Source organism: Mustela erminea, chromosome 17, assembly GCF_009829155.1.
Source record: "Mustela erminea isolate mMusErm1 chromosome 17, mMusErm1.Pri, whole genome shotgun sequence".
NCBI lineage: Eukaryota > Metazoa > Chordata > Mammalia > Carnivora > Mustelidae > Mustela > Mustela erminea.
This window is the reverse complement of record NC_045630.1, coordinates 49707597-49730254: the sequence shown is the minus strand read 5'-3', so window position 1 is coordinate 49730254 and position 22658 is coordinate 49707597. Positions and strand designations below refer to the sequence as shown.

Genomic DNA, 22658 nt, shown 5'->3' with positions numbered 1-22658 from the left:
CTGAGTTCCTAAATTTTGCCAATGTATTAGGTGTAAAAGATTTATCAGTAATTAAGACAGAGTCTCTGACCTCAGTGACCTTAAATGAGAAAAACAAGACAATGAAAAAGTAAGTAAACACATAAACAAAGGAATTACGGATTGTAATAAGAATTAAAAAAAAAAGAGTGATGAGAGATAATAGCTGTGGGAAGCCATTCTAAATGGAGGTCAGTGAAAATTTCTCCGAGGAGATGATATATGGGCCAAATTTTAAGGGTAAGTGTACACCAGTCAAGTGAAATGATGGGGGTCAGGGGTATAGAAAGCATTTCAAATAGAAAGACCAACAAATACAAAGGCATAGCAGTAAGAGAAGGTTTGGTGTGTTCAAGCAATAGGAAAACCATATCCTTGGGCTATCATGAGTAAAGGAGAAAATTGTATGGAGGGAGGTTGAAGAGGAGGACAAACCCATGGTTAAGAATTTGGCTTTGTTCTGAGAGAAATGGAATGCCACTGAAGAGTTTTAAGCAAGGGGTAATATAATCTAAATTATGTTTTAAAACATCTAGCTATTTTATGGAAAGTAGGTAGTTGGTGTTGTTGGAAGTGCGATGAAAAGAAGAGCAATGCAGTGACTCTGGAAGTAGTCTCGGGGAGAGATGGCAGTGCTCTGGAATGTGCTGGTCTTACAAATGGAGAACAGTGAACTGACTTGAGATGTATATTGGAGCTGGAACCAACAGATGTGCTGACAGATAATAGGGGGTGGGGAAAGAAAAAAATTCATTGATTCTGGCTTGAATGACTCAGAGGACTGTGATTCTGTCTCCTGAAATGGGAAAGAGGTTGGGGAAGGGCTATGTTTTTTGTCTTATGAGGTGCCTATTACATGTTCTAGGAGTTCTCTTTTCTTTTCTTTTTTTTTTAAAATTAATTTGTTTATTTGACAGACAGAGATCACAAGTAGGCAGAGAGGCAGGAGGGGGTGGGAGGGGGAGCGGAAAGCAGGCTCCTTGCTGAGCCAAGAGCCCGATTTGGAGCTTGATCCCAGGATCCTGGGATCATGACCTGAGCCGAAGGCAGAGGCTTTAACCCACTGAGCCACCCAGACGTCCCTAGGAGTTTTCAGTTAGGCAGTGGTGAGGTCTGGATTTAGATCGAGGTATACAGTTGGAAATTGTTACCCTAGATGGTATTTAAAAGTGTGGGACTAAATGTGACCATCAAAGGATGCTGCTGAAGAAATAATTATAGCAACAAAAAAAGTGAGCAAGGACTTGGCAATAAAAGTTTTTGGTGACTTAATAGATTGGAAAGTTTGAAGAGTGAATTAAAAATAAGGAAGCAGATACAGATGACTCATTTAAGGAGTTTTGCTGTGAAGGAAGGAGAAAATGAAAGTGTTTGCTGGATTCAGGGAGGTATGTGGTTAAGGGAGTTCTTATTCTTTCAAGACGGGAGATAGAAAAAATACCTACCGATGGGAATGATCTAGCAGAAGTGGTGGATGGATAGCAGTGCTGAACTGAGCTGCAGAAATCCTTGAGAAGGTGAGAGGGTTGGAATAAAAGCACATGTGGAAACAATTGTTTTGATAGGAATAAAGACACTTTTAAAACTGAAAACAGAGAAAACATGTGTAGAGTTGATGATGGCACCATGATGGATTTCTGATTGAGTACTTTCTATTTTTTTCCAATGACTTTGAGGAAAGACCCTTACCTGAGGAGGTTAGAGAAGGGGTTTGCTGAGAAAGTTAGGTCATTTTAAGAAAGTGGGGAAATGAAGTTACTTGGGAAAGTTGCTAGGAACTGATGACCAATCATTTTAGATTTGTTATCATGAAGCTGAGATGAAATCTACAAGCCAGTGTGTGCTATTTGCTAGCAGCATGTAGCCACGGTATGGCAGGCAGACAAAAGGAGGAGAACAAGAAAGAGTTGTTGTTTCAGTTAAATACAATGAAGCTATGATGAGGACGCTGAGGGAGTCTCCAAGAGCATGAATTTAGTCATGGACCCCAGGATCTAGCCTGAATGAGAAGGAAAGTAAAGACAGAAAAGGGGTGAAAAAAAAAATAATGAAATCATGGGTGGAGATCATGGTGATGTGGAAGAATTAATGAAGTGGATGCTCTAGGGAAGTAAGCTGGAGAGAAGGATCTGAGTGGGATGTTTCCAATGGGGATTTTGGGGGTGATGAATTTACAGACAAATCCAAGGTCTTGGTTATAACAGTAGGAGTGGATGGCTAAGATGTGAAGTCAAAGACCTAGTAAGTAAACCGGAATTTTTGGTGAGTCATTCTCATGGCTGCTGAAATTCCAAGGAATGATGAATGGTGTAGGGTGGAAAGAATGTAGGTAGTCAAGTAAAAATATCATCAATAACTGAGAGGTCCTTTATAAGTAGAACCATAAAGGAGAGAAACAAGAATGTGGGTGGCATAGCAAGATGGCATAGCTTCAAAGGAATTGTGGGTTTTGAAAGCTTTTGGAGAAATAAATGGTTTAGAAGCAGCAATATGGATCAAAAGGGACACTTTTCAGGTGTTTAGGCTTCTTTCCTGTCTCTCAGACAGCTGCAGAAAACAATTGCAGATTAGTAGAGGGGAAAAGGGGCATGGATGAAGAAAGCACATTTCTAGTAGCTGCTTATAGACATTTTTTTTTTTTTTTAGATTTCATTGCAGAGGGCAAAATATCTCCTTAGAAAACAGTGGGGGATACCTCTGTTATTTTGAGTCTGAATTCTGAATGACTGTAGACATAGAACCTGTATTAGCACTCTCATACAAGAAATTGGTCACGGCACATACTTGTATGAGAAAAGAGTAGCATGGGGTTGGAAAAAATAAATGGACAATAAGAGAAAGAAGTAAAGAGAGGTAAGAGACTAGGGACTTCACTAATTCTTAGGGAATTTAATATCAGGATCTCATTGTTTATAATTTTTATGTCATTATGCTAACACATATACAATAACCTTTTAAATTTCAGATTTTCTAATGTTGGGTTCAATTGCTCTCAATTACTTTTTGCTTTTCTTCTCCCTAGGGTCCCAAGATAAAGAATACCTTCCAATACTGTTAAATATAGATATCTGGACTGAATTGAACTTATATGACAATTGCAGTCAAGATTCTGGAACTCAGAATGGGCAAACCAGGTAAGCTGTGTCAATTTTAGAATGTTGTTTTAATAAGGCTTATTCCTGTCTGGGTTGGCTGCATTTTACATATACAATCACTAGGCTGTGAGTATGAAGAATTATTGCCATGACAACCAGGACTGACTGACTTGTCTTTCAGAGATGGTAACAATTCAGCATGTTGGTAGATGATACCTGAGGTTCTCAGTGACTTTCTAGAAGGTCATACAGTTTCCTCAATGGTTCTCAGTCATGTGGAAAGACCACTCATAAGGAAGAATGTGAGTTAAGTTCTAGTCATGCCTCTTCATTAGCCAAATGTGGAACCTCAGGTAAGTCTCCTGGGACCTCAGTTTCTTCATCTGTCTAATAGGAAGCTGTAGCCTAGATTATATAATCTTTAAGATTGTCTATAGTTCTAAATTTGTCTCATTTCATGGATTTATATATTAGGAGCATGTGGGGCAAGAGAATATATCTTCTTACGCTGTCATCATGTCTGTGAACTCTGTCTTACCTTCAGAACTGACAACCTCCTCTCCTGATTTTTTTTAAAGATTTTATTTATTTTATTTGACAGAGAGAGAGATCACAAGTAGGCAGAGATGGCAGGCAGAGAGAGAGGGAAGCAGGCTCCCTGCGGAGCAGAGAGAGCCCGATGCAGGGCTCGATCCCAGGACACTGAGATCATGACCTGAGCGGAAGGCAGCGGCTTAATCCAATGAGCCACCCAGGCACCCCAACTCTCCTGATTTTGATTAAAAAAATAATAACTCAAAACTCTTGGGGGTTAAAAATAATTAATGAATAAAGACGATTCTAAATGTTTTTTGAGCAATTGCAGCTTTATTGGGCTGCAAGGATAATTTTTTTTTCAAGGTAATGGACGTGATTGGTTCAAGTCATTTGATACACATGTTTACATTGGAATTTAGGTAAACATCAAAGCATGTACTTCAACCAGCAGTTGATTTTGATCCCTATTGTTCTATTATTCTATATTGTTCTATTGTTCTATATTATTCTATACTGTTCTTTTGTTCACAATAGAAATGTGAACTAACTCTGCTTTGCAAATTTGTTCTTTGTTCTTCCTGGTTGTGTGTAATGGCTGGCAATCCATTTTAGGGATCATTTATACAATAATATTATATAATAGCTATCTAGCTCCTGATTTTATGTAATATAAAGCAATAATTCATAATGAACAGTTTAATCTGTTTCTGTTCATGTGCCCTAGCTCTTCGTTATTTGCAAAACTAGCTATGATAGTATGGTTTAGTAGTCAGATGTCCTCTTTATTCTGAAACACAGACTGACTCAAGTTAAGATGCTCTCTTGTTTGGGGCGCCTGGGAGGCTCAGTGGGTTAAGCCGCTGCCTTCGGCTCAGGTCATGATCTCAGGGTCCTGGGATCGAGTCCCACGTCGGGCTCTCTGCTCAGCAGGGAGCCTGCTTCCTCCAATCTCTCTCTCTCTCTGCCTGTCTCTCTGCCTCCTTGTGATCTCTCTCTGTCAAATAAATAAATAAATCTTTTTTTTTTTTTAAAGATTTTATTTATTAATTTGACAGACAGAGATCACAAGGAGGCAGAGAGACAGGCAGAGAGAGAGAGAGAGGAGGAAGCAGGCTCCCCACTGAGCAGAGAGTCCGGTGCGGGGCTGGATCCCAGGACTCTGGGATCATGACCTGAGCCGAAGGCAGAGGCCCTAACCCACCGAGCCACCCAGGCGCCCCTCAAATAAATAAATAAAATCTTTAAAAAAAAAAAGATGCTCTCTTGTTCAAAGGGCTTTGAAAGAATTTTTCCATAACACTTAGTCATTGCCTTTTTCTTAATCCCTCCTCCCCTAGCTTCTAATTAGGCTCTTTGGGTAACTGTAATTATCCTTTTCTTGGAGAGAGGGCACAGAGTATCAACTTGTGGGTTGCTTGCTTTGGAGACCCAAATATGAACTTGCTTCTTTTGGTCCATATTTCTATTGCACTGTTGGCAGGTGATGTTGACTCAGGTTTGTCCTCTTACGTTGGTCCCTCTTACCTGTCCACTCTTTCATCTGTATTTCCTATTCTTCTGTCTTTATTCCCTGCAATTTCCTTAATATCCTTTCCTTTTATCAGGTCTTCCAATCTTTCCTTTCCCATTCCCCTAGATCTTCCTAGATTGTGATTTGAATTTATGTGCTTGTCTTCATTATTTTCATTTTACTTACAAGCTCACACGTTCATTAGCACAGCAGGCTTCATGGCCATGAGACCTGGGCAGTTACATGGCCCCACACTGAGAAGGCCTCATGCTTGGTTGAATGCTTTGCTGTTGCCACCTTGAAATTTGTAATAAGCTTTGAACAAGGACCTCTGCCTGTTCTTTTGCAGTGGGCCCCACAAATTAGATAGCTCTTGCGGATTGTAGATATTTCCCTCCCTTTCTAGTTGGGTAAGTGGTTTTGTTTTAGTTCATCTCTTTTTCATTCCTCATCATATTTTTTTATTTATGGCCTTCCTGTGGTACATCATTTTGACTGCTATTTTAATATAGCCATGTTTAGCTCTGTTTATTTCTCACATCCGTCAGGAACATTTAGCAGTATATAAGAATAGTATATGGTCAACTTTTGATTGGCCACTCAGACTAAAGGAGAAGGGAATGAGGGAATCAATGAAGATTACAATTCATATAGGGAGTAATCATTTTGGAGAACATGGTGTGGTTTTTCACCTTTAGGAGAATTACCTTTTAATTCATGTTTGCTCAGGTTAATTGGTTTGCACTCCCTGAATACACAATAATTGGTGGCTGGGGAGCCTGCTGAGTGGCATAGGCTAGCTAACCTGAGGTTAAGTATCTCCGCTAATAAAGAAGATTGATTGTTCCTGTCTTTTTTAGACATATGAAAAAATGAATTATTTTTTGGTTTTAGCAAGTTTACTTGAGGGGGTTAGTAGGATATAAAGGCTTTTCTAATAATATCCCATCACTTTTTTTGGGTTTTGTCAAACCAAATGGCTATTCTTGCCTTTTTACCTGGTGGCAGATTGAGTCACCTTAGTCTGCTTTGCCCAGAAGCATTGAAATAGTAATGAAGTCTGATGTGCCCCCGGGTTGATCTAGCTGCCTAGGTGTTAATTATCTTGGTTTTCTTGTTTTTTTATTTTTATTTTTATTTTTAACACACCTTCTCATATATATCCCTTATTAGGTGTCACTGTTCTAACCATTTTAAAAATCCAAACTCAGTTAATCCTAGGAATTGGGTGCTATTATTTACCTCCATCCTTTGTTTGGAGAAACAGAAGCACAAATAAGTGATACAACTTTCCCAAAGACGCAGTCATTAAGTGCTAGCGTGAGGATTTGAACCCAGTAGCCTGTCCTGGGTCTCAGCAGCACGCTGCTGTTCTAATGCAAGATCTGTTTAATCCTTAGAGAGTTGGAAATCTAGGTGACTAATGAAATAAAATCTTATCATAGTAAAGGACTTCCTAAAAGTCTCCACTTCTTTAACTTATCTTCAGTTGGCAATTTATAACAACATGTAAGGGAATGTGTAAAAAGACCTAGGCAGACCTAGATATTAAAAGTGCACGTGACTCTAAAGCAGATATACATGAGATGTGTGATTCTAGATCCTACCGAGATGAATACTTGACAGTATATTCCTGGGAACTAACATTAAAGAGATGCTTCACTAACTGTCACAATCCCTTTTGGAAACTTGTGATCACAGCTGGTGACATTGCTGACATCTTTTATCTGTGGCCATACTTTTTCTTTTGGCTAGACATTACAGAGTGTGGAGTTAGATGGCCAATCAATGTGCTGCATCAGAATCAATAGATCTCAGTAAGCGTTCCATTAGGCCCAGGAGCCTTTCCATTTCTCAGTCCTGTCTAGGTTTTGCACACTCTTTCATGAAAAAAGAGAGTTTGGGGATTATTTTCTCTACCTGTAGCTTCTCATGGACAAATGCATCCCCTATTATTGTGGAAATCTAGTCAATAAAGCTGTCAGAATTTAAAAAATATGGACAGTAGAGCCAAGTTCAGTGTACTTAACCTCTGTCGTAAGTTCTGGGTGTGAAATATAAGAGAGAGAAACAATATTTATAGGAAAGTGCCTTGAAGTTTAAAAATAAGTTTAAAATGTTAGATGGTAGAAAAGAATCCTGATGGGAAGCTGGAGAGTTGGGATTTTGGCTTGGTTCAGCCGCTAAGAATCCTGAGCAGCTAATGAAATCCCTGCAAAGTGAGAGGGTTTAATCTGATAATTTTTAGTGTCCATAACAGCCCCCAATACCAAATTTTTTTACTTCAAAGAGTTTTATTCCCACAAGTCCATTTCAGTCCTAGGTGGATAGGTACCTACAGAATTTATGTGATCCAAATGAAAAATGGCATATGGCTGTTGTTATATGATCTCAGTCCTTTCTTTTCATAGCACCTAAGTCTCTCTTGTTACTTGCCCTCTCTCACAGTCCGCCCCCCTCCCTGCTGATAGCAAGGCAGAACCCATATGACAGTTTTGTCTCTATTTTAGAGCTTAAGAAAATTTTCTCTGATCTCTTTCTTCAGGCAAATAGGGCTAGTATGGTTAGCTTTACCTTCTGCATGTTTTTTCTTGAAGAATCCTAACCCTAGAAATTATGCCCACCTCAAATAATACTTTCATATATGAGTTAGGTTAATGCTAACAGCTGTAACAGGTGAATGTCAAGCCTCAGGTGACGTGACACAAATTGAATCTTCTTGACCAACTGGTGGCTTTCTTTCAAGCAGTTTCCTTTTAGCCTGTGGCTCTACCATCTTCCAAACAAACCTTTCAGGGTCAACACATTACCCTGCAACAAGACAATGGAAGGGGAAAAACACGGACTGTCATTAATGGAAACTCTTTATGGACCTAAACAGGACATAATGTATCTTGCTTTTACCCATACTCCATCGGCTACCTCCAAAGTATCTGGGAAATGTTGTCTATCTAGTTCTCTGCCTAGAAAGAAGAAACTAGTTTGATGAACAGCTGGTCCAGTAGTCTCAAATTTTTGAAGGTATCAGAATTACCTGGAAGAAGTGTTAAAACCAAGACTGCTGACCTGAGTCTCAGAGTTTCTGATTCAGTTGGTCGGGAATGGGCCCAAGAATGTGCATTTCTCATAAGTTCCAGGGAGATGCTGATGCTGCTGATTCAGACAGTGCTTCGGAGACCTCTCTACTGATGTGTGTTTGCTATACTTCTTAACTCATAACATATGGACTATACTCCTTGAGGACTTCTAATCTATACTGGAGAGAGAGGAGAGAAGGGTCATCAATGGAGGAGAAGGAAACCTGTCTTGTAAGGGAGTGCGAGCTCGAGAGCACAGGTGACATGAGTTCTGGTTTTGACTTTGCTTAGCTGTGTGACCCTTGCAAGTAACCTCATCTCCCTGAACCTTAGTTTCCTGTAGGTAAAATGGGATAGGATACCATCAGTCCTGCTTAAAACAAGGCACTGCTGAAATCAATTGAGAGAAATATGGGGTGACACAATTATCTTTAAAGCGGACATCAGCGCTCCCCTTTGGATAAGAGCCATCTTTTGAAAGGAAAATATATTGACAATTTACTTGGGGGTGGCAATGCAAGAAAAAAGGGAGTAAAACTACTCTGAAAGAGAACTGCTCGGGAGTCTGAAAGAAGCAAACACCCACAGGCGAGGGAGGGACAGAGAAAGGGCAGAGGTTTGCCAAAGGCCCTTTTAGAACAGAGATAGCTCCTGTTCAATTTTCAGTTGTTTGTGTTTCTGGACCTAAAGCTTCTCTGTCTCCCTGAACTTTCAGTAAAATTGTCTTTTTTTTTTTTGGTGAAAATCAGTGAAGAGAAAATGATTCTGTGGCTGGCGCGGTTCAGAGCAGAGACAACAGGACACCTAGGGTATCGGAGCAAGGTGTGAAAGCCAAGAACACACAGAAGCCGAGCTCCAAGCCGGAGTTTATCACAGAATCCTAAGCCCCTGAAAATGTGGGAAAGGCTCAACCTATGAAATTTCATGAGATTAACGGTCTCAGACATTTGTGTGGGAAGGGCCAGACACGAGTGCTGCAAATATATGATATTTATTCTTAGACATACCCAAAGACATCTAAAATGATGACATTTATAGTAGTATTGCTTAAATTTTCAAATATCTTCTTATTTATTCATTCCTATATTATTGGCATTATTACATTATTGTTCTTTCATTGTTCTTTTAAATTTTATTTTATTTTAAATTTAAGGGTGGATGCATCTTCTAAAAACTACAAAATTACCCAACAGAACAGATTGAATTTCAAGGTTAGAAAGTTTTTCTAATGATAATTCATGGCCCTAATATAATGTGATGAAGTAAGGTATTGTGTATCTAGGTACCAACCTGAGTCTGTGTTTGCCAAGTATTGGATCAAAAATGGGGAAAAACATTTCTAGCTTCAGTTAGAAATCCACTTAGAGTGTATGAATTATTCTTTCTTTTTATTTTTTTTAAGATTTTACTTATTTATTTGACAGAGGGAGATCACAAGTAGGCAGAAAGGCAGGCAGAGAGAGAGAGGAGGAAGCAGGCTCTCTGCTGAGCAGAGAGCCTGATGTGGGATCCCAGGACCCTGAGATCATGACTCGAGCTGAGGGCAGAGGCTTAACCCTCTGAGCCACCCAGGTGCCCCTGAATTATTATTTCTAAAGAGAGGTGCATCGTATGTACTCAGATATTTTTCAGCAAAATGGTTTAATTTGGAGAGATTCCATCTCATGTAAGATTTTGCATTTCCTTCTGAAATTAGAAGAATAGCCCCTCCCTTAATTTCTAAGAAAATTATAACACCTATCATGGAATAATTTACAAGAGTATAAATTTCGCATTTTCACCTCTGAGAGTTTATTTTCCCCCAAGCCTCTCCTTTTTGGAGTATTTGCAAAGCTCTGCAAATGACAAGCACATCCACAATGCAAAGAATAATCTTTCTGTTGGGCTGTTCCTGGGGTAGTGATTAGCAGTATCTTCACTGAATATTTAACTTCTTCAAAATTGCTTATCTGTGCTGTGGATCAGTGAAAGATCTGGGTGAGCTGTCACTACTTTACATAATTAAGTTTTTCTTGCCAAAAAAAAAGGAAATAACAAGATATGGAGTGAAAGAAGTCTAAGGTTGGGCTTTTAAAACATTTTCCCTTTATGTTACTTTCCCATTTAAAATCACCAGAAACAAAAGCAAAATAGTTGAGACTGAGGAGGAATTTTATGCAGATCAGTGAGGCTGACAGCTCACATTTTCTTGCAAAACCTTTAAGAATTTTCCTCCGCAGACCCCTCCGCAGTAGTCAATGCCATAAAGAAAACAATTTCCCATTGTTCAAAATGGACCGGTTGTGTGTGTGGGTTCGGGGAAAGACAAGGTAGAGGGAGGTTCTGTTGTAGGGAAGCGAAAGTAAGAGAAAACAACTCAAATGTACAGAAATGATAATTCAAGCTTCTCATATCAGTTTAAATTAGTACAAAATCATAGCACAGGATTAGTTTTTAATCTCATTTATTATGTAGAAAATAGGCCCCAGAATTAGAATGATTTATACTCCAGATGCTTAGGTAGGATGTCCAGTCACTAAGAACGTGTGGATGAACACCCACTTCGCTTGCTTGGCTGCACAGAATCCCTATTTCCCTCTCACTGGAGTGGGCGAGTATAGCGAATGGGTTCCCCTCCCTTGTATTTACTGAGCTTGCTAATGTCTGGGGGTGTCTTTCCCTGGCTCCTGGAATAGGAAAATTGCATCTGCTTATCTATCACAAATGAAAATCACCGGGGGAATAGAAAGAGTATTTTCAATTCTGCTACCATTATTTCAGAAGCGATCAAATGCAGAGGAATGAAAGTCAAACATAGAGAAAAATGCTGATAGATTGGGCAATCTGCATGGCTCTCTGGGACCCTCATTATTTCAGTGTTCAAGAGGAAAATGCACATTTGAAAGATGGTAAATTCCATCCTATGTGATCAATCATTCACCTCCGATACAAAAATAATGGTGGAGGAGGTAGTAGTTCAGAATTTAACTATGTAGCCATCCCTGCTTCTTTGTTTGTTTGTTTGTTTCAAGAGATGCTAAATCTTCTTTAGCATTATGTGGATATTCCTGCCGCATTAGAGCATTAGAACGTAGCTCCTAGATGATTTTCAAATATCGGTATTCAGTACCAATCACTTGCAAATGATGAGGTCAAAGTAAATACTGCAGCCACCAAGAGCAAGATACTTGACATTGCCTTTCTTCTAGGACATTTTACCTTTTTACTCCAGACTTTAAAAATAGGTTATCTGTCTGCATTTTGTGCATTTTTTTCTACCTTTATAATCTGAAGGTGATTTTATTAATACAGTAAATCTTGGTTGACTGATACTTTAGGAAGATGCTTTTTCTGGGTAAACTAAAAGCCTGACACGGCTCTTCCTGATGTTCTTAAATATTTTATTAGCAATGTCTCTTCTCCACCCCCTTCCTATTCATAGTCTCCTTCAGTTTAATGATATAAAGCAGGTGGTAGAGTTGTCAAAACTAGGTTTCCATTAGAAACGATCTCTGAGAATGTGGTGTGTTTTCTTCCTTATTTTTCTCATTATTAGATGTCTTAGGCACAAAAGGCTTATATGGCAGTTTGGAGAAATATACATCCTGCTCGAAACCAATGTTCTGAGAGTTTTCAAGCCATGAAAATCAGATATCAGAGTTTTTACACATTTTTTTGACCTTTCGGAATGTGGATTCTAGATTTCTCTTTTTCTTCCTAATTCTGACAAAAGCCCAGTCTCCAACAATGCCTCCCTTCTTCCCCTTCTGGTACTGGATAGAGCAGCATTAGTGTGGATAGAGTCTTGTGATGTTGATGCAAATTTATCCAACAGTCATGATGTTTGGAGAAAAGCTGTTTAGTCACTCAACATTTTAAATTATTGATGGGTCAGAAATTTTGTCATTCTTAACTTTCTTTGTAACACCTTTATCCCAAACAAACTGAAGCTGGATACTCAAATTAGTATTTAGTACAGGACACTAGGGATATCTTCTCCTCCTTTCAGGTTTTTGTTGTTGTTGTTGTTGTTTTGTAAGAGAGAGAGATAAAGAGAAAAAAGAGAAAGAAAGGTCAGAGGATACAATGGGGATATGACTACTTCTGGATCCCCTGCCTTGGAATGGGACAGCTAGAGAGTGAAGAGAGTGCTTTTCATGCTTTATTTAAGCGGACTTTAAAAGTTCCCATTCCCCTTCTTTCAAACCTTTTATTGAGTATAATCACATACAGAGAAAGCCACATGTCATAAGGACATAGCTGGATGTATTTTCACAAATTAGCATACCATGTAATCAATACCCAGTGCAAAAAACAGACTTAACTGTACCAGAAACCCTCCTCATATATCCCTCCTGGTCCTACCTCTCACTCTCAAGGGTGGCTACCATCCTAACTCTAACAGCAGATTTATTTTGCTTGGTTTTTGTTGTTTAATGTAAATGGACTAATACCTATGTACTCTTTAATTTGGCTTCTTTACTCAGTATTGTGTCCGTGAGATCCATCTGCGTTGTTCCCTGTAGCTTTAGATAGCTCATTTGTCTGCTACTCTTAATTTGGTATTATACTTGTGAATAGCCATTTTCTTAGAGAGTTGAGTATGGTTCATAAGAGCACAGAATCTGAAAATAGGATGTCTATGTGGAAAACTCAGCTCTTCTATTTGTTAGAAATGTATATCACCTTGGGTAAGTTACTGCATCGTTCATTGCCTTAATGTCCTTCTCTGTAAAATGGGGGTAATGATACTATCTTCCTTATGAGATGAGTCTTTAATGAGGTAGATATTAACTTGCATTAATACATATAAAGTGTTTATCAGAGTGCCTGGTCAATGGACAGCACAACGTAAGATGTAAGCTATCGCTAGTTCTCCAATTCACACTTCGTTTCCCTTCTTCTGCTATTGTTTCAATCTCTGAGCATGGAATGAGGGAATAATGTATGCTAACTGACCAAAAGTAAGAAAGAAGTGCCCTGGACAGAAATAAAAGAAATTCTTGATATCATTTGCTCTTTGCTCCCTCTCCATTAGTTTTAGACTTAAGTACTTAACGTTTAATTTTCAGTGGTTTACTGTTTCATTAAAAACCCTAATTACTCACTGGAAATCTAATAAATACTAACATTTAGTATATAGCAATGAAAGTTTAATTTGCTACAAAAACTTAGTTTCTTATAAAATGATAAGAGAAGTATTAGCTATAAGAAACTTTATAATTTTATGCTTTAATAACTTTCATGGCCCATTCTTTACAGTTAGTGTTGATAACATAAGATATTTATGTTATATTTACTTCATGGGAGGGTTAAGGTGGGGAAGATGTGGTACCAGAACATGAATGATTGGAAGAGATGGAAAATTTTTCCATCTTCCCTTCACTTTTTACCCTACTTATCTTCCCCTCACCTTTTATTCCCACTTCCTTATGCTCAGGTCCAGGACAGCTGGGAACAATGGCAATATCATTTAGTGTAAAAAAACGCATTAATAAATACTAAATTATTTATTTCTCCTCCTTTTTTCTCTCTCTTGGTATTTCCCCAATGAGCCTCGGGCTCAAGAAAGAAACTTGAAAAGTGTTTATGGAAACTGCAATACTTTTTATAAGAAAAAATTGAGAATGTGTATAGATATTTTATTATTTAAATTGGACATTTAATTTCCTCAGTATATTGCTCGTGTTTTTTTATTCCTAGCAACTTGGGTCTATAAAAAACTGTATTCTAAATGCCATCGGGTATTGTGTTTTCCTGAGAAAGTAGTTCAAGAAGTTTAGACAAAAATCACAGTGTTATTGCCTATTGCCTTAGTCTAAAACATTTTTTGTATTTCCCATTTCACTGATATATAATATATGAAAGCAGAATTTCTAGAAGACATAGGACACAGATACTATAAAGTCTTAAGGGTAACTATCTTATGGAGAAAATCTTGACCAGTTTCAAACATCCAAAATGATACATAATGTTTCAGTATTACAGTGTGTCTTGAAATGCAAATCACTCAACACTGTAAATAAACGCCCACCTTCATTTCAGGAGCTCCTCCTCATGTCATGAGATGGTAAGTATGCCTGTGTTTATCAGCCACATGGTTTCCACTTTAGACAGCAGAGAGCTGAGCCAGACAGAAGAGTAATTATTCATAGTGAGGAGAAAAGAACCATTTATTAAGAACCTACTATGTGCTAAGGAGTTTGATGGGCTCTTAATAGAAAGAGTTCAGAAACAAGACACTGAGACTCTGGAGAGGCTGTGATATTGGGTTGGAGATTGGGAGAGATGAAAAGTGAATCCTCTAGAAGAGGACAGTCATGACTTGCCTGAGTGAGGATACACGTGGGGTCAAACATAGATCTGTTTGTGGACTCTGCATCTTTCTGACATCATGACTGTGGCCCAGAGTTTTAACTTCCAACCCTGAGTTTTCTTATCACTAAAACTGGGTTATGATACTTTCCTCCTCAGAGGTTTTGTGTTTTGTGAAAATTAAATGAAATAATGTGTGTAAAATACTTAGGAATAGTGAGTACTGGTGAAAAGCAGTATGTAAAAAGAAGCTGCTACTTCTGTTGCTGTTGTTATTCTGCTTGCTCCTGGGACACCCTGCTCAGAACGCTGTGGCCTCTGAGTTGGTGATATTCATTGTCACTTTCAAGAGCCTATCATTCTTTTGTCTCTTTGATACATAGGCTGTTTGATGCCTTTGCTAGAAACTGCAGGGTTTACTATTGCATCTGTGCATTTAGGCATACAAATAGAAAAAAAAACACTGCAAAAAAGCAATTGGATTTGTTTATAAAGTCATATTCACGGGAGCATTGTTTTTCTTCTATGCTCCATTCTGGGTCCTGTTCCATTAAGGTTTTCTCAGGCATCAACTCATTGCTTCCAATTTTTACGGGTTTTAAGTTACATTGGAGGTGCTGTATAAATGTAAAATAATAAAAAAAAGAGAACAATTTTGGGCATTTCCATATCTATGCTATCAAAAAGACTGCAAAAAATGCTTCATTTTCTCCATGTAGCTCTGCCTGAACATTATTTATGGTAGTAGCAAAATAGTCAACAAGGAATGAGAATTCATCCAGCTAAGACATCTCACTTATTCATAGGTGAACCGATGGCCTAAACCATCATTACATTTCACTAGCAATATTCCAGTGATATAGTCACATAAAATTGAAATTGTAATGAAATGTAGCTTTCCGTGTATTCATGAATTTAAAAGGAAAAAAAGAATACCATTTCCTCCAATGGGTGTCAATTCGGAGTATGGTTTCCCATTCTTTTATTTAGGTACCTACTAAAGATAGCACAGTATCTGTGGCAATAGGAGAACTTCCTTAATCCACTTTTATTCCCCAAATAAGTATAGATGTGAACACTTGAAATTGATCTTTAAAGTCTTGACGTAAATGTAAAGAGCAGAAAATCACACATTGTCAAATATGTGAGGTATGGCAAAAAGTAGTTAGTATTATCTCCTCATGTTCCAAGTGAGAAATTTGCTTTGAGATTGAATACACAGATGAATCACACCTACGTTTTTTAATTTCATTTCTCTTCCCATTACACGGTTTTTTGTTTTGTTTGATTTTAAGAAAAATCTCAGCAAATTGTATTGGAAGAGGATTCTAAGGAGAGACAGGGGAAAGAGAAGAATTTCTTCCAAAATGCCAAAAGGTCCAATGGTTTTGATTATTTTATTATTATTACTTTTAGCTTTGATGATTTAAAAATCTTGGTAAAATATAGATATAATCAATATTTTCATAGACCATAGAAGGTGTTGAGCAAAGTAACTTTGGAATAGAATCCAAAGTGCTTAACAATTACTTTCTATTGAACACTGATAAAACTTTTAAGGAAATGATACACCGCTAATTATTTACCTGGTAACCTGTAGGGCTACTAAATTTTTTTTTCATAGAAAAAAAAAGTAGTAAAAGTAATGGTTAAGTAAGTCTCATTTATTTCTGGTTCCTCACCCTATTTAGTTGAGAATGGCTCAAAGTGAGGTCTCTAGACCACCAGCATTAATCAGTGTAGCACTTGTTAAAAATGCAGGCTCCTGGGCTGTTCTTCAAACTTAATGGGGTCTATAGTCTCAGAGGGATGGGGCTTGAGATTCAGCCTGTTAGTAACTTCCCCCAGATGATTCTAAAGTACAGTAATGCCCAAGAACATTTAAGTGTTACTCCTGTATGTTTGATTAATAGTTTGATAAAGTAAAAGAAGGTCTTTGCTTTACTTAGGTTTAGTGGTATTTGAAGAGGTGACTGTGCTAAGTGTTCTTTGCAGGGGCTTTTTGGTTCTATTGTTATATGGAATAAATATTTCATTTTATGTGGCAGCGTCTGTAAAGCCTACCCAAGAAATTTCTTGGAATACAAAGGTTGAGTCAATGAAGGGTGGCACTGTGGAGGTAGTTCTTTTTTGCGCAAACCACTGGGATTTGAATAATGGACATGATGTCTGCTAGAATCCTGTAAAATCAATAGGCTTACTTCAGAGATGGAAAAATGACGCCATCAAGCAGGAATTGGCAAATTTATTCTGTAAAAGGTCAGATAAATATTTTAGGCTGTAGGGGCCATACTACCTCTGTTGTAACTGTTCACCTCCTCTGTCGTCCTATGAACACAGCCATCGATTTATGTAAATGAATGAACATGGCTATGTCCCAATAAAACTTCATTTACAAAAATTTTATTCACTGTCTGTATTTGGCTTGATCCTTGTCAGAGAACATTTAATGTGTAATTCAATCAATATTGAAAGCAAAAAAAAGGAACAATAGCACATTTTTTTTTTTAGATTTTATTTTTTTATTTGAGAGAGTGAGAGCACAAGAGAGAGAAAGAGAGAGAGAGAGAGAGAGAGAGAGAGAGAACGCAAGCAGGGGGGAGTGGCAGGTCAGCCCAAAGTGGGACTCCATCCCATGATCCTGGGATCATGACCTGAGCCGAGGACAGACGCTTAACTGAGTGAGCTATCCAGGTACCTGATAATAACACAAATATTTTAAAAATCGATAATCTATTTATATGAGAATATTGATAAAATAGGTAAAGTAGAAAATATGGATATGGTGTTTCTTTTGCTTTCTGTCCTTATTTCTGATCCATTGGCCTTTTCATGAGTAATGAAACAGCGTGATGGTCTCTAAATATAGGCTCAAAGGATCCTGGCCTTAAGAGGTCATGTTTGTTTCCACAGCTCTTTAAGTTGGACCTGTGATTTGCTCTGCCCACAGAATGTTCCGGTTCTAACACTAGGCCTTGAGAAATCTCCAAGCTTCCATCCTCATTCTAGGAATTATGATGGAGAGTGAAAATCCATGTGGAAAGGGGGCCCCCGCTGTGTCTGCCTTCTCAGCCACCACAGCTGAGGCTCATACAGGTGCGTGAACCCAGATAAGAATAGGTAAGCCCCGCCTAATTTACCAAGTCACAGAAGGCTGAGTTAAATCATGGTTTTTATTTGAAACCACTACCTTTTAGTATGTTTTATTAGACGGCAGCAGATAACAGATACTAACAGGAGCAAGGTCATGGCTGGAGAGGGAAACAGGGAGGATGTGGTTAAAGTTTAAGGAGAAGGAGGAAACGCAGAAGGTAGGCGATGGCATAGCTATGGGTCCCAGGGAAATACCGTAGGGCTTCTGGAGAGTCCTAGGAATTCATTTGAGGGGAATGAACTCAAAGTAGTTTAAAGGAAGGTCTATCAGAATGGTTATGTGTTTTTTGCAGTAATCGTCCCACTGTGCAAGTTTAGGCAGTGAGTGTAAGTGGAGAATTGGACTTACCTGTCGTCGTCGGGGGGTGAGGGTGGGGGGTGGAGGGTGTTTTAGCAGGTGAGTATGATGAAAAGAGAGGGAGGAAAATGAGATGGGGTTTTTGCAAGGGAGTGATTCTAATACTAAACTGGGTACAGAGGAAACTGAGGATATAGTGCGTGGGAGGCACCTTGGATTGTTGGGCCCTTTGGAGTGGGAGCAAAGAACTGTTAGGAGACTCCTAGAGGGGATGAGCTGGAAAGATGGCAGCTGGTTGCCAGGGAGTGTTAAAGTTGAAATGAAAATTGTGGAGGGTAGGAGATAGTGGTTTTCCAAGGAGTCAATTTGGTCCAACTGAACACCTTACCCGGACTGTCTTTGGCGTGTTTGTAATTAAGGAAGGTGGAAGCAAAGCAGGAGCCATTTATTTTTATGTTCAAGAATGGGGTGGGTGCTTTTGTAGCTCATGTGCATTGCTGCCTGTTTGTTGGCCTGTCTCACTGCTGTGGGGCGGCATCCAGAAACTGCCAGCACAGCACCCTTGGATCCTCCTTCAGCTTTTCCAGCCACTGGGTCAGGTATGGGTTTCACTCCCTCATGAAGGGTATCAGTGTCTTCAGCAGAATGCTCAGTGTAAGGTTGGAGGTGGTGAGAGCTGACACAGCTTCTGGTCTGTCCTTGTGGGTTCTAGTTTGTTTTTTACTCCATTTTATATTCAACTTCCTTTTAAGTGCCTTCTCTGTGGACTTCAAGCTCCCACAGTGGGCATAAAGATAACAGCCTTACTGAAGGTCAGTACCCAGCTCCCAATTCTGCTTGAGTCATCACATTTTCTGGGATTCTGCTTCTCTGGTGGAGGTAGAGGGGGTTGAGTTTGTTTTTGCTATTGATAAGCTCTCGGGTATGATCTAGGGTATCTGGAAAAGAGAGGTGTACGAACTGAAATAATCCTTGCAGATTTTGAACTCTCCAAGAATTTAGGACCAAAATATTGAGAAGAATGATATTGAGCCCGGAAGCCAAAATCCCCGAGGACTGAGCAGGCCTCATTGCGAGTTCCTGTCTATAACCACTACAAGGAGGTAGAATAGGGAGTGCCATCGGAACTCTCAAGGCGAGGGCTAAGTGAGCACTTTACCGTGGTGTCGACTGCACCCAAACGTAGCCTGGTATAGGGTATATGGAAGAGTAAGCATGTCGCTAAATCCCGCTGAGAGTCCCTTTCCTCTCTCAGTGGACCCTGCACTCTTCTGGTCAGGTTGTACTGAGTCTTTAGTTAGTAGTCTGGTGACTGGAGGGGAATTGGGGGTTAACTTCCAGGGTAAGATGAATCCCAACAATAGAGGGTGAAGAAGGAGGAGTGTCAGGCACAGCCTCGAGACCAGCTGAATCCAATGACCGGCGGATGCTGGCATGTTGCTTCAAGGCAGTGGGGAGAATTTACAGAGCATCCAGCCTCTGAGCTCCCTGTAGGTTAGTCAAGCCCTCTGTGCTAGCCTGGTTCCCGCTTTCTTGCAGGTTCGAATCCTGAGAACACTCCCCAGTAAACCTCCCACATGCACATCTGTTTCTTAGAGGAAACCAACTAATTATTCCCGTGTTGAAATACTACATTGTCTTTGCTTCAGGGACACCATGTTCTCAAGTCTTGGCCCGCCTCACTAGCTTCTCTTCGAGTTATTTTCAGTTTTCCCCCAATTTCTCTGACCCGTAAAGGTTAGATCTTTTCTGCTCCCCATCCTTATTTGAAGTGATCTCATCCTGACTCATGGTTTTTTTTTTTTTTTTTAAAGATTTTATTTATTTATTTGACAGAGAGAAATCACAAGTAGATGGAGAGGCAGGCAGAGAGAGAGAGAGAGGGAAGCAGGCTCCCTGACGAGCAGAGAGCCCAATGCGGGACTCGATCCCAGGACCCTGAGATCATGACCTGAGCGGAAGGCAGCGGCCCAACCCACTGAGCCACCCAGGCGCCCACTGACTCATGGTTTTAAATAAAATCTATTTAGGTGTATAAGAGGGGCCAAAAGAATGTGGATTGTCATGTCAAGGCTGGGAGTCCACTTAGGAGTGAATTAACCGTCGTGAATTTAAAATGACACCACTTGGCAAGGTTATGCTATTTTTCCCCCCCTAGCCATATTCAGTTGTTTGATCATACATAGGCGTTCATTTACTTATTTAATCATTCAGTAAATACTTATCTAGCTTCTTCTTTGTGTCAGGCATTTATTTGGGAGGAAACAGCAGAGACCAAAATAGGCCAAAACCCTTGGCCTTGTAGAATTTATTTTCTGGTAGACAAGACCCATTACTCAAAGGCCCTCAATGGCTAGTGGGTGATACACTAAAATTCTTTGAACCTTAGTCTCTTAAACTGTTGGTTGGAGAGAATAATTGTCATCTTGCAGGTGTGCTGGGAAGATTAAATGAGATATAAAGTGCTTAGAATCCTACATATACTAGTTCAAGCCAAAGCCCTTTTTAAGCAACACCTTAGCTCACACCTTGTTACAGTTTCAGAAAGATCTAGTTGCCTCTTACAACTCTGAATTGGGATTTCGAATGTCCTTTAACCTATGATATTTATTTCATAGCAATAATAAAGAAGATGAGTTCATTCTATCAATAAATATTTAATGAGCCCTTACTTTGTGCTGGGCACACAGGACCATAGTGCAATTTTTTATTCCCCCTCTCTTGCTTCAGGTGGACTGACTAGTAAATATGCTTTCTACCCTAGAGCATGTTAAAAGAACGCCGTTCTTGATATTTGATGATTCTTTTTCCTATAACTGTCCTTGAATAGACAGTTAGGTTGAAAGAGTTTTCTTTTCCTGACTCTCTGGAATTTACACAATTTGTACTTCAACTCTTTGCTTTACCCTAATCATCTCCTCCTATTCCAGGACCTAAAATCTTAGTATCTCTCCTCTCTTGAATGAAATACAATTTAAAATAGGTTTCACTGGGATTTTAAATTTCTGTGGGTATCTTAAAAAACTAGTATTTTATAATTCTTGTTTGTCAACAAACCTAACCTGCTTTGGGATTAATCTTTTATTTTTGTGTCTACTTCCTCCTCATGGCTTCCTTTTGAGGATTAATTCTCCATGGTGATTTTCAGTTCTTTTTTTATGCCCTATGATCCCTCCCTTTGTTCCCTGGTTCTTATCCTTTCTTCTGCCTCCCCAGTGCTGTTCCCCCCTCTCTCTACAGTTTCTTTTCTACTAGATTTGTTTCTCAAACCCATCTATTTTCCAGGCAGCTTTCTGCCTTCTACGCTTTGAGTATCCAGCTCATTCTTGCTCATACTCTTCCCCTGTCCCTGGCCGCCACCTCTTTTCTTTCCTCTGTCTACTCTCCCTCTCTGTCCCTCTTTTAATTATTGCTTTTAATTAGGGCTACTGTACTGCAGGGGGTATCGGAAAGTATGAAACCTGGACATGAAGGAGCCTCGGGTTTTTATGCCTCAAAGCTTTATTCTTTTATTTATCATTGTCCTTTGGATCTGAAGAGTCTCTTTCTGCTTATATTTCCCAGGGGGTGTGGGTATCCACCTTCTATTCCCTTTGCTCTGAGGAAAGGATCTTAGCTAAAGTCCCCAAAGACTTCTTTATTGCCAGAGGTAAAGGTCATTCCTCCTGAAGATCATGCCACATTTTCAATAGTTCTTCCAGTATCCTCTTCATCTATGTGCCGACCTCCTTCTTACCTTGTTCCTTCCTGCCTTGACCCAAACTGCAATTTGAATACTGACAACACCCTTGAGCTATAGGTCAGGATTTCCATATTTATTAACATTCCTGTTTGAAAACAGTATGATTGCCTTTTGGGTTGGACCTAATTGCTTCTATATGTTAGTCTTTAGGCTTTGTATTAATTAGTGTGAGACTACATAATGCATGTGGCTTGAAGTCTGGAGGACATTTTGCTGCTTTTTGTGATATTTTATGTTGGGTTTGTAATTTACCTCCCAGCAAAATACATGGCAGTGTTAGCTTTTAGGACGGGGTGGGGGGTGGACAGGGTGTGAGTGGAGAAGGAATTGAACTAATTATTTTCTATTGCTTTTTCTTCTGATAATCTGTTTCTACTTTTCTCCCCCCCCCCTCCCCGGAGACAAGAGAAAAACAAGGAAAAGGGAAAAGAAATATGTGGATAGGTAAGCAGCTGTAGGAGATTTTCAATTGCTCAGATGAAGGGGATAAATAGATTATAAACAGCTACTGCATATTTTCCTTCTCAATATGCTACCTCAGTCCCTTAAAAGGTTTCTTTGTTTTAGTGCTCATCTCTTCTAAGGGCTTTTTGGCCCAGCATCCACCACCTTCCATGGAACAAACGTGGTCTATACTTTTTAAGTGAGATGGCGGACACAAATTTAGAGTTTTACTTACTAGCTACATAAGCTGAAAAACAGACTTGAAAAATGTCTGATTGTCTAATCCTTTGCTTAGTTAGTAATTGGGAACAGCTGGGATAGCTCCAAGGTGGTCGTATACCTTCTTCATAAAAGTCAGATGAGATGTGCATCGTAAGAGTACCCAGAAAGGAGGTTGCAATACAGAAGGGAAGGGGCGGTGTATAAATACATTTTTCTTAACAATGGGTAGATTATGACAGCTGACAAGAGACTGTTGATTCTTGATAAT

At 39.3% G+C, this 22658-nt stretch overlaps 1 long non-coding RNA gene across 1 annotated transcript in view; it reads left to right on the top strand.

The window, feature by feature from the left end:
• LOC116576114 overlaps window positions 1-22658 on the top strand; it is a 92036-nt gene that overhangs the window by 7715 nt on the left and 61663 nt on the right. The window contains exon 2 of the long non-coding RNA XR_004280051.1: window positions 3041-3152. This is a non-coding gene — a long non-coding RNA (uncharacterized LOC116576114). The remainder of the gene's footprint in view (window positions 1-3040; window positions 3153-22658) is intronic.